The sequence below is a fragment of the Berghia stephanieae genome, unplaced genomic scaffold (genome assembly GCF_034508935.2).
Source record: "Berghia stephanieae isolate SIO BIC M18660-M18661 unplaced genomic scaffold, UCSD_Bste_1.3 scaffold1763, whole genome shotgun sequence".
Taxonomy (NCBI): Eukaryota; Metazoa; Mollusca; class Gastropoda; order Nudibranchia; family Aeolidiidae; genus Berghia; species Berghia stephanieae.
Window position 1 is genome coordinate 1 of NW_027622805.1, and position 11,553 is coordinate 11,553.

The 11,553-nt window shown below is 37.5% G+C and overlaps 1 long non-coding RNA gene across 2 annotated transcripts; it reads left to right on the top strand.

Annotated features, from left to right (window-relative positions):
• Positions 1 to 2,986: 2,986 nt before the first annotated feature.
• LOC144961211 (uncharacterized) lies at positions 2,987 to 9,854 on the top strand. Of its 2 annotated transcripts, XR_013643090.1 has the most exons (4): positions 2,987 to 3,134; positions 5,913 to 6,025; positions 6,554 to 6,630; positions 7,962 to 9,854. It is a non-coding gene; the product is annotated as an uncharacterized LOC144961211 (long non-coding RNA). The 2 variants fall into 2 exon arrangements; XR_013643089.1 differs by lacking the exon at positions 2,987 to 3,134 and having other exon boundaries at positions 4,850 to 6,025.
• Positions 9,855 to 11,553: the final 1,699 nt, after the last annotated feature.

The window sequence follows — 11,553 nt, forward strand, 5'->3', positions numbered from 1 at the left end:
CAGGTCCACGAACACAGTTCATATAATTTGTTTGTTCTCGTAGAGATGGATAGGTCTGTATACTGATTTTGGTATGGGGTTGCCGACAGTTTTTGACATATCTGGAAGACAACAATGCAAGGTCTGTTCTCCAGCGAGCGCTTGGAAAGGATGCTTCATGCGTCATAGAAGAGTGTCAGATTATATTGGTCAGCCCATTCCTCAACAGTATCTCCATCTTTGTTGTTCTCATTGTATTCCCATTTGGCGCTGTGGCAGTTAAAGTCACCTATCACAATCATTGGTTTCTCACTAGTGGTGGATGTAACTGGCCACTTGAATGGCGTTGGTGGAGGTTTGTTGACAGTAATATCACATTGAAGTGTCTGCTTTCAATTCTGAGAATTTCCACCTCACTTACTGTCATGTCCTGGTTGTATGTCACTATTGTTTTGACTTTGACGTAGTTAACGCTACCGTGAATGTTGCTTTCATGTTGTTTGACTAAATATTCTCTATTGTCTTCTGGCACTTTTCTACTCACTTCATATCTTGTTGTTACCAACATAAGTGCCTGCTCCACTCACTTTTCTGAATTAAAAATTCACCCCATACACCGGAGCATACTCAATGTCTCAATCGTTTCTATGTTATATGTTTGTGATGAGAATATTGGCTATTAAGCTTAACTGCTGGTCAAAATTACTTCGCGATGGTGGTGAACGAATCGGCGATCTCAAGAAGTGGGTGAGAGAGGGATCTAGAAATGACTTTGGGTTTGAAACGAATATTTTTGTGTTCGTGGATAGCTCACACGGTAGAGCCACGCTCTCACCTGCCAGGCGGAGTTGTCGTACCAATAAGGTCGCAGGTTCAAACCCCACCACCGCCGCGAAAAAATTTTTTATTCTCTATTGTCTTCTGGCACTTTTCTACTCACTTCATATCTTGTTGTTACCAACATAAGTGCCTGCTCCACTCACTTTTCTGAATTAAAAATTCACCCCATACACCGGAGCATACTCAATGTCTCAATCGTTTCTATGTTATATGTTTGTGATGAGAATATTGGCTATACTATTAAGCTTAACTGCTGGTCAAAATTACTTCGCGATGGTGGTGAACGAATCGGCGATCTCAAGAAGTGGGTGAGAGAGGGATCTAGAAATGACTTTGGGTTTGAAACGAATATTTTTGTGTTCGTGGATAGCTCACACGGTAGAGCCACGCTCTCACCTGCCAGGCGGAGTTGTCGTACCAATAAGGTCGCAGGTTCAAACCCCACCACCGCCGCGAAAAAATTTTTTATTCTCTATTGTCTTCTGGCACTTTTCTACTCACTTCATATCTTGTTGTTACCAACATAAGTGCCTGCTCCACTCACTTTTCTGAATTAAAAATTCACCCCATACACCGGAGCATACTCAATGTCTCAATCGTTTCTATGTTATATGTTTGTGATGAGAATATTGGCTATACTATTAAGCTTAACTGCTGGTCAAAATTACTTCGCGATGGTGGTGAACGAATCGGCGATCTCAAGAAGTGGGTGAGAGAGGGATCTAGAAATGACTTTGGGTTTGAAACGAATATTTTTGTGTTCGTGGATAGCTCACACGGTAGAGCCACGCTCTCACCTGCCAGGCGGAGTTGTCGTACCAATAAGGTCGCAGGTTCAAACCCCACCACCGCCGCGAAAAAATTTTTTATTCTCTATTGTCTTCTGGCACTTATTTTATTGCACCAACTTTACTGTTCTATAGATAGTATGCGCTTGGCTAAGAAGCTCATAACATTGCCATACGGAAGTATAACGGAGCAACACACAAAACTGTGTGTATCCATGAACGTTTATAGTCGGGTTAATACAGTTCAGTGAGCATTACTCATAAACGCGGATGGCAAAAAACAATAACAAAGACCTGAGTGACGTCATCTTCGAACTATCTATATTTTATGTTTTGATATTATCAATTCAGTCAAGGGCCGGACTTTAGAGTTCAAGTTGGCAAAACAAAGCGTCCACGCCACACGAATTTGCAAGTTAGATAACCCAATAGTCTTCAACAGTCGTAACATCACTTCCTTCCTAATGACGTATAGTAACTTAGTAACACTGGCTCTAAACTATCGGAACAATGGCGGACGCCGTATGAAATATTTCTCCGGCGAGCTTAAACGTGTATCCAGAGAAAAAAAAACCCCATCAATCTGATCATGTTTTGACTTTTACACATTCTGATCAGAAGGCATATGAAAAGGGAATGAAAAGTTCTAGCCAGCATGAAGAATAAAAAGTAATGATTTTCTTTGTTTAGAACCAAGATGGCCGCCGTTGCCGGGCGCGTGACATCAGACTACTGAATCCAATTATGCTCTTTATCTCGTCGTTCATGCATCGAAAACACTTGAAAAAGTTATCAAACCGACATTGTTTGATTAATTCATCGAAGTGGTTATTTGTACTACCACTACAAATAGCGAAAACTACCGCTTTTCACTATTTGTACTCCCAGAACTCTTATGTGTTTAAAGTTGCAAACCACCGCTCCTTTACCTATTTGTAGCTACCTACTCCCAGCACTCTTATGCGTTTAAAGTTGCATTTGTGAGCTATCAAGCAGGGTTGCCAGTTTGGCATTTTAAATGCCAGATTCCAAAAATCTGGCATTTTTGAAAACCGTTTGGCATTAGAAAAATCATTTGGCATTTGGCATTTTCATTTGGCATTTTCTTTTCTTGTATATTATACTTCAAATGACACCTTTTCTTAATTATTTCATTACCCCAACAGGAAATTCAGTATAATTCAAAAAAAAAAAAGAAAAGAAAACACGCAAGCCACCAGGATATGATAGTAAATTGTCTATCAAAAGTGAGTAGTTTTCTTAGTGGGGGTGGGAGTCAACAGACTTTGGCATTTTTTTGAGTGTTTTGGCATTTTTTGAGTCTTCCCCTGGCATTTTGTTGAAAAATAATCTGGCAACCCTGCAGCCGACCCCAGCCTCCACTTTTCACGGTCTGTCTTTGAGAAGTGTGAAGCAAAAAAAAAAAAATGGCCCTCTCGGTAAACGAGACATTCTCATCTTTTCTCCAATTTGAAAACATTCGAAAATGAGAATAATGTACTTTTTATTAAAAAGTCAACAAAGAAGGTAAGTAAACTAGATACGACAATTTTTTTCCTTAATTAAGTGGCAACTCATTTCTCGTCATTCTCACTCTAACTCTATCAACTAAGAAGAGTACACCACCTCAAACATTTGTCAGTTCATATCTTTGCTTGCATGAGGTCTATTTTCATTTTGAAAAGTTCAAAGTGAACAACTAAATGACGCCGATTCAGTGGTGTATTTGGTCTATCTTCATGTGAATAGATATTTTATTATTGACTTTTCCAAAATTCCAATCGGCCATTCATTTGCATGTCGTGATCTATTTTTCATTGATTTCAGCTGTCTCAGCTCTAAACTATACTTTTCTTTCTCAAAATAATTCATTTTCTGTTTGCAATGTATTACAGAGATGTTGATTTACCACATGTAAAAATTTGAAAGTTGTATCTGAAGCTGTTTCTGAATTATACGTGATTATCCATTGGGATGCTGTGCTTTTGTCACATTTTTTCCTATTAATTAGAGATTTTCCACCACATAAACGGTCATAACTTTTTAACCAGTTGAGACAGAGCGATAATTTTTCACTCTAGTTAATGTTTCACTCCCCTTTATTTTTCTACGCTAAATTAATACCCATAGCCACTATTTTGAAAAATTCTTGCAAGTGCCTACTAAGAAGTTAAAGAAGAGGGTTGAACTTGAACCTGAACATGCTCCTTCTTCTTCTTCTTCTTCTTCTTCTACTAATAACTACAACTAGATAGGTACTACTCCTCTCCTGAATGATCGGAACCGTTTAAGAAACTAAATTACGGGTTCCACCGGCGCAGCTCTCTAGACTTCCAGTCCCCCAGTGCCAGTATGGGCGGGAGACCTTACCCCGATGTTCCTCGAGCCTCGAGGTAGTTTCACTTTATAATTGTTTTAGCTTTTGAACTGTGGATCTTTTGTCAAACGTTTTATTTTATTTTTTCAAATTTAGTAGCACTTTAAAGGTCTGCGTTAGGTATCGCTCTGCGGTACTGTAACTGTAAGAGCGTAAGAATAACATGGTAAAAGTACTGTAAAAGTATGCTGATGACGGATGAAAATGATATTGACAATGAAATTATAATAAAAGAAGAACAATAGAACTTATAATCAAATCAATAAAGAAGCTTTAAAAAATGAAATTTAAAAGAAGTAAGAAAAAACTGCCTCAAGAAGTGAAAAAAATTGTCCCTGTTGTTGAGATGTGAAGTGGACATAATCGTGTCTGTTAAGAATTAGAAGAAATGAAAGATGCCACTTTTTATTTTAAATGTAGATTGCACATTAGCAGAACACTAAAAAAAAAAGTAAAGAAAGAAAATCCAATGTGGCAACTTGGTTGCTAGTGAAAAAAGTAAAATTACTCCGCTCAGCATTGCTGCTGGTGTGATGTCTAGTGTTAGTTAGGTGTCACTATATTAGAGTGATATCTTGTTACTTCATATTTTCATTTTAAAACCTGTAGAACAACTTGATTGATTTGTAAATTTCCTTATATGACCATTGTTTTAGTTTTCCGCAGCCATTATAATTCAATTTGAAATATTGAAAGGTACTGGAGAGGAGTCTTAGCGGGGTTTTTTTTTTTGTCTGTTAGTTTTAGTTATAGGTCATAGTGCAGGTCCAAGTGTTGGAAATGTACAATGTTTTATTTTTTATTTTAAGGTTAGTTGAAGGAATACTTTCCTTAGCTCAAGGAACGTGCAGAAGGCCTCCCTATTTACTACTTACTACTACTACCCAAGTACTAATGCTAGACTACTTCTTCCGCCACCTCACTCCTAAACGGACTGACACCACAGGCAACTGATATTATTCTCTCTCTCTCTCTGAGTGTGTATCTGTCTGTCTATTTCTGCCCATCTCCCCTCTTTTTACTAATTAGTTTGTAGGTGTTTGGCAAATTCTCAAGAACAGCCAAGATATATGCGGCTGTGTGGCACTCACTTCCGGATTGGAAGGTCCTGGGGTCGAGCCTCATCAAGGACTCACATTCTCTCACTGTACTCATGTGTATGATTTCCTATCCGCTAAGAGCGTTGTCTGTCAGAAGAAAAACATCGCCTAACGTTCTACTTGTTACGTGTTGCTGCTAGTCATGGATCCTTTGTAAAGTGCTTTGAGCATGTTTGGTGGATATTGCGGCTTATGAAAGCTCAATTCTTTTTTTAATATTTATATATATATAAAAAAGATGCAGGATGATGACGGGCATGCGCTACTTTATGATGTAGTATAAACCATTCCTAATATATAATTTTGCTAAATAGGCCTACACTCAAATTTTACGAGTGTATCTGGTGGCAAATATTCGTTGCCACTGTGATTTTGATGAAACTTGGCTTATACACAGATACATGAATTTTCCTAATACGGCTTCAAACATGCGATCTGAACTTCAATTTATAATGAAGTAATTTTTCTCAAATGACAGCTTGATTGAATGTGACAAGATCCTTTTACTTAATACAATTCAATTTAGTGTGGTCTGTAGTTGTTTGCCTAATATTAGAATGCACAGAATTTGAATTTTTATTGACTTTAAATATTGAAAACAACATGCCTTTGGCTTTCCATTTGTGCCATTCAGCTTTTGACCTAGTCCCTGATTTGAGTACCACGTCACAAATTTAAGTTCTTCGAGAAAACTCTCGACTTACTTTCTTATTCTTCTAACGTACTGAACTGTAACACCTTTGTCTCAGTTGGAGAAAATATTGCAATTTTTAACTTAATATTTAGGTGTTTATGTTATGATCTTTTATATTATTCCGTGTTTTTCAGCTTCCATCATATCACCCTGAGGAAAGTTGGCTAATTTATGACTTTTGTGTCTATGAATGCAAGCAGGGCAAAAAGCAATTGACTTCAAGCAAAGGAGTTCGCCCTAACCAGAGGTAGGAGGTTGTTTTTGGCCGGGGGCAGGAGGTGTTTTTTTACTTTTACATATTTAAAAAAAAATGAAAATATTATATGCACAAGGTTATAATATTTCAGCATAACTCGGAAGTAAATTATCACCATCAGCTTTTCTATCTTGATTGCCAAGACAATTTTAATAAAGCAATCAAACTGATTCTGAATTTTTAAAACATCCAGAGGAAGAGGCAATGTGTGCCTATCTGCAGCTCATTTACAGTCTTCAGTGGGCGGGCTGCACGATGTAATGCAGCAAGACAATAGTTCAACTATTACCAGAACAGTTTTAAAAAGTGAGAGACTTGATTTGTTCAAAAAATCTGATTGCGCTGGATTAGTATTATTATTGAATGTCTTATTAAGATTTATTTTCAATTGCTCTATAATCTGCATGTTGAAATCCTTCACAATTGAGGTATGCAAGTGACAACGCTATTAATATTTTATCATACTATGTTGTGGATAATTTTATTATTTTGTAATAAAAAGTTTTTCTTACCATGCAGGACTCTGAAATTAATACTGGCTTCTGAGGGTTACAGGGCCTAATCACAACCATGAAAATCACCCATGCGATAAATTGGTAAGACTCATTCATTTTATACTTATTTTCCATCGACATTTTGTCCCTGCAGTTTTTCGCTGCCGAAAATTTTACACTTGACAGCAATTAATTGCAAATTCTATTTTAGTCGCAATTAGACTCAATTTTTTTTATAAATATGTATTATTTTTTCTTTTCTTGTTACTTTATATTTTCAGTACTTAATTGTCTCTCCCCCCTCCCACTATTGAGTGTAATATATAGTAATAGATTAGTTAGGTAAATGCACTGTTGACACCAGGACCAAATGTTTAAAGAACAACAGCCATTCCAACTCATATTTTATTACGATACATTCAAGGTGGCGCACTGAGATGGAGAGATGATGACCAGCTTGTGACAAAATTGACTGTTCCAGAATTTGTATTTTTTTTTATTAAAAAAAAAATTTCTTGGAAGGGTTCTGGGCAGAGAGTTCACATTTTTCTGTCCCTTATATTAGTTTTCCCTTTCCGTGTTGCTCCCTGTCTTTGTTATGGATTAAGATTGCTCATTTTTTTCCTGGTCCTTGCGGGGGTCTTTAGTTGGGAAGCAGACAGTCAAATACAGTACCTTTCTTCTTGAGATGATTTTTTATACTGTAAATCATCTCTCTGTTATGTACTGTTATAGGTTTTGAATATTATTGCATTATGTAAATGTTTTAGCAGGATCCTTTGCTTGTGTCTCGGTGAGACTTTGAGGTAATGTCAAAATTGGTACATCTTTGAGGTGCTCGTGAAATCTACTGTTCCCTATTTATTGAATCAGTCACCATATCATCATCCTTTTTATAGTGTTGTAAGCGCTATTAAGTCCTGTAAGACAATATAAGCAGATCTAGGTGGTGGTATTTTTTTGGGTCTTTTTTTTTTTTTTGTCTTTGTTTTTTTTTTTTTTTGTTCCAGATAAGGAATTTTAAGATTTGATGGTTGTCCATAGACTTTTCAAAATAAAATTTGACTTTGACTATGAGTACGATGCAGTTATAAGTGCTTGATTTCTGAGGACTAATTATAAATGGTGACCACTCTATTGCGTTTTTGTATGCCATGAAAATGTTACAAAGACAATGAAGCGACGTTTGTTGGGAATTCTGCAGTCATTCATTTAACCCTTGAATTTGATGAGCGCCTGTTGCATTTTAGTTCATTCAAGTATTTTAGAGTGACAAACACAACTCGTGCATTATGGGTTTATATGCAGATTTTTGTCTTTAAATTGTCAATAAAAAATAAAATGCTTTTTATTGTTTTGTTAGCTGGCAGGTCTGAATTGAATGCTATTGCATACAATTTTGTACTTTTAATCTTTTTTCTTTTTACATTTAGCCATCCTCACTTTATCCGGAGAATCGCCTGCCCCTCGTGTATGAGACAGTGAAGGCTATGGCTAAAACAAAGGTGTCCACAACCCAACTTAGGCAATACATTCAATCAAGCCAAGGATAAAATGTATTGCCTAAAGATGTCGAAGATTTGCAGCGGAGATTGTTCAAGACTGATATTGACAGGACGGACGGTGAGACGGTACAGGAATTACTGAGAGAGATAGGGGAGGAAGGAGGTGTAACAAAGTTCAGTGTGAATGAGGATGTTGGTTTTGAGTATTTGTTTTAATAACGGGAAGAATGAGGCGTGATTTGAGTGTTTTTTGTGATGTGTTTGTTATGGATGCAACATACAAAGTAAATCGATATTTGTATCCACTTGTGAATATTATGTGCATAGATGATGAGGGTCATGGCGGGCGAAAGACTGGAAATCCATGACCAACCTGAAACTGACATTGTACCAGTATGACGTGTGACAAATACACAGGAAGGACTGTATCGAATTGTATCTTCAGTGACAAACAGGATCAATAGCTTATTTCAAGTTATGGTAGAACATCAGTTTCTGCAAAGAATCTCCCAGTTGGAACAATTTTTGACTCTTGTCTCTGAAGATAAAGACTTTGACATTGTTGACATGACTGACTTAATACAGACAAATCCCCATTCTAACCCTCTTTCTGACTTTTCAGAGACACCAGACATTGTAAATGCACGTACTGACCAGAGACCACAGACATTATAAATACACACTCTGCCCAGACAGAGACCACAGAAGTTATGGACACACCGACTGACCAGACAGAGACCACAGACGTTATGGACACACAAACTGACCAGACAGAGAGACCAAAGACGTTATGGACACACAGACTGACCAGACAGGGACTCCAGATAACAGAGACATGCGACCATAAAGATGCCCTTGACACGACAGAGACAGTTAGACTGCGAAATTTTTCAAATGTGACTCTACACAGGAAATTTCATACAGAATTCCCTTAATACATTTACTCATTGTCCATTTGTAAAATTTATTTTCATGTAATAAACCACCAAAAATGTAAATTTTTAACGTGGGTGGGGGCTGTCACGTTACTGTAGAACGAGCTTAAGTCTCAATGGGATATTAGCTTTAGGCAACCACAAGTTGGTATTTTTCAAACCTGTTGCTATGCTATCTTGTGATGACAACGTCTCTCAGTCGCCAAACGTCACTAGCTATCCTTCACATAATGCAGGGTTGATTGTGTGAAGTACGTTTGGGGCCGGAAGATAGCAAGGCATAGTGCAGGCTACTGTACTGTGTCAGTCCGTGAACGGGTGACCAATTCATAGTACAGAGAAGGCAAATCTGTTACTATATGTCCCAATAAAAATATAACACAGAGAAGGCAGAAACTGTGTTATACAGGTCGGTACAGAATAAAACAAATATAACACAGGAGACCAAACACTGTGTTGTAGAATATCAAAATTTCAAAGGTGGTCGGTCAGTGACGAAATAAAAAGGGACATTATAAGTCGTAATATCACATCCCAATAAAAGAGTGTGACAGTAAAAAGGTGCCCGTTAACAATTGAGTCGGTCAAGTCTCTATCCAGATTCAAAAGGATAGTGCAAAGTCCTGTATGTAAAACAAATTTGAGAAGCATGGTTGTTCTCAATACTTGTTGGGTCGTGATCGGTATAGAGTGAAGTAGTGTTCATGCTACACATCTTCACGAAATATCAGAGCAATGCTGTGTCAAGATTACAGAGGAGCAAGAAGACAAGATTTGTTTGTGTGTCTTTATATGTTACGGAATAGGTACATTTTGGTTGTCAAAACTTTCATTTTTATTTTGACATTTTCTTGATCTTTTAAAATAAAATTATAATTTAATTTAATCAACAGACTTGTTTAATAATTTAAAGATATAGTTTTTTGTGGGGATCTTTTGTAAAATCATTAGTCTGATTGTAGTTGTAAATTTCTTTATATTCTAATGTCATAAAATCAGTGACACCACTGAATTCCTACCAGCGCTTTTACTCACTGAGTCCCTACCACCAGCGCTATTACTCACCCAGTCCCTACCACCTGGGCGGGGTTCCTGACCTCCCAATGTGGGCAGGGGGGTTCATACTGTGTCTTCTATCCCCTTATATCTGTTTTCCAACATGCTTTCTGTCTTTGTCTTGGAATGAGATTACTTGGTTTTGTCCTGGTCCTGGCCGGATCCCCTGGCTGAGAGTGAAGCAGTCGAATGTATAGTTAGTTTTGGGAGATGATATTTTTTTCATTGTAAATCATCTCTCTGTTATGTACTGTATTATGTTTTATTTACATATTATATTTGATTTGTTAACATTTGAGTGTATTCCTCTTAGTCGGGACCTGTGCTTGTGTCTGGATGAGACTTTTAGGTGATCTTAACCCTCGAAGCGTCCAGGGCCGATTTAATCGGCCTCTCGGCCGCCGCCATAACGTTCGGGCCGATCTAATCGGCCCTAGTTTAAAGTGACTATACAACGACCGGCACTCTAGACACACATAAGAACTCTTGTGTGAAGTCCTTGATGTGTCTACTTTCGTTTTCTCTCGTTTCCTTCTTGCCAACAGACCGTTGAACCGTGATTTTCAGTGTTCTTTTCACACGTTTACCGCATCTCGAAATGACCGATTCTGAGCCACAACCAGGGCCTTCGGGCCTCCGTAGATCTAGAAATAGATCTACTTTAGCTAATAGAAACCTATTTACTGCTCTCATGAACGACGACAGTGATGAAGAGGACGATTTTGATCACATTCCTCATGTGAGTGTGAGTGATCATGAAGATAGTGAGGAGGATGATGATAGTGATGATTCTACATCGATTGACGCAGAAACTGAAACTGAAAATAGACCTACATGGGTACCTCAAGCCCCAGAGACTGTAACTGAGGATTATCCTCTGTCCTTTACAGTAAGGAATAACAAGAAAGCCAGAAATATTCCTGAGAACACTGAGAGACCAATAGACTTTTTTCAACTGTTTATGACCGAAGAGATCTCTCTCTCTCTTTTCTCAGTAAAAATAAAGGTAAGGAAAACAACACTTTTTTTTTGTCCAGTACTGGGTCATTTATTGTTGATGTAGATCAGATGCAGTGAATATTTGTATCTATTGTTATATATTGTCTGAAAGAGGAAATGATGAGCTACAACTTGGGTATTTCAGAATTTCAATTTAGGCAAAATTTAGCTGACTTATCCCTGGCCAAAGTAAATGAGCCGGATAAAAATAAATGTCAAGGTCAAGGTCAATGTCATCTCAAAGGATGGTCAAGGTCACAATGTCGTTTATAAATGGTCATAAGTATTCATAATTTATTCCTCTTTCAGAAAATATATACTTTTACAATCTTATTCTTGGAAACAAAGCTACTACATCTTATTTTCTAAACTTTGGTAAAATCAATGAAATTGCCCCGACGTTCTGGCCGGGTACTATTGACGCTTCGAGGGTTAAACTAAGTACTTTGATGGTGTGCTCTTGGAATCTACATGTTTCCCATTTGAACAAATTCCCCTTTGTCTTACCTTTTCTTGGGTGCTTTAATTGA